This window comes from Pinus tabuliformis, chromosome 4_2, assembly GCF_031772625.1.
Source record: "Pinus tabuliformis cultivar Carrire ecotype Pingquan chromosome 4_2, CPIR1, whole genome shotgun sequence".
Lineage (NCBI taxonomy): Eukaryota > Viridiplantae > Streptophyta > Pinopsida > Pinales > Pinaceae > Pinus > Pinus tabuliformis.
In genome coordinates this window covers 584,311,289-584,312,590 of record NC_142304.1, presented here as the reverse complement: position 1 = coordinate 584,312,590, position 1,302 = coordinate 584,311,289, and the positions used below count along the sequence as shown (strand labels likewise).

Here is a 1,302-nt window from a genome sequence, read left to right as displayed (position 1 = left end):
TAGAAATACCACACCACACCACACCACACCACACCCTACCTAGAACACCACACTAGAACACGAATTACAAACTATAACAATAGAAGAAATTGATAAGCTAGACATATATCATCAAATAGGTAAGCAATCAAATAGGTAAGCAATATCACTACAGAGAGATGAAGCATAAAACGATAGAAGAAATAAGTAAGCAATATCACTACAGAGATGAGGTTCCTTGGCGTTTTAAATGAGCAGGCATCCGTTGATACTAATAGAACTGGTACTGCTCGTAGCGCATGTAGCAGTCCACCAATGCACACTGAGCACCGACTGCAAGACCGCAAATGGGAATCATGTCTAACCAGACTAGGTGATAAAGGCAGTTTTGGCACTCATCCGGAGCGAGTGCGGTATTGCAGGTTGCTTGCCCGTAGGCAGTGGGTGAGCCTGGAACCGACGTCTGGTAGAACCCACCGTCATCGCCCGTGTTATCTTCCAGCTCTGTGAACAGGGTTTCTACAGTACTGAAGAAAGGATCGGACACTTGGAATGTTACATCATTACAGTAATGCCACAGTATGTTTGTATTCTGTGCGCCCGCCAATGCCAATAGCAACATGAGAGGTAAAACAAAGCCAAATGACCTCATCGCCATGGCTGCCTCAGATAAAATAATATCACCTCTAATAATAATAATCACCTCAAATGCCAAAGGTTATTGAAATCCTTATCATTGTAGTAAGGACACCCCCGTTTTATAGCCCTCAAGGGGCATGGTTGCGTGGGTAGGATAACCTGCGTGACCCCAAGAATCAGGGTGGCTTTGTGGCGTGCTTAGTTATTTTGGATTTATTTTTTCATAGGCATGAATCATTTTATTTTCAAAATATGAAAAGATGTGTTTCTTTTATTTATTTATTTATATTTATTCTTTCACAGGCATGAATTAGCGATTTCTCAAAATTAAAGTTAGAATAATATTGTAGTATTATGAAATGTATGTATTTTATTTTGTTTTGTTTGGTCAACTGTTTTTTTAATATAATTTTAAATTTTATATTGATAAATCTAATATAATTTTAAATTTACAAACTATTCTAAAATACTATTTTTAAACATAAAATCAATAAATATATTCCAAATATATTATACAACAGATGTATTTCATTTTGTTTTGGGAAACCATTTTGGTGAAAAGAAGAGCTTCACTCAAAACAAAAAATAATACAACATAGTTTTTCCCTTCTTCAAATTTTGGGAGAGATTACCGCATGAGAAGGGAGTGATTGGTTCAAACTCATGAGAAACTTACGAGTTGTA

The 1,302-nt window shown here is 36.5% G+C and overlaps 1 pseudogene; it reads right to left on the bottom strand.

The window, feature by feature from the left end:
• Positions 1-250: 250 nt before the first annotated feature.
• Positions 251-637, bottom strand: LOC149170647 (antifungal protein ginkbilobin-like protein pseudogene; annotated as a pseudogene).
• Positions 638-1,302: the final 665 nt, after the last annotated feature.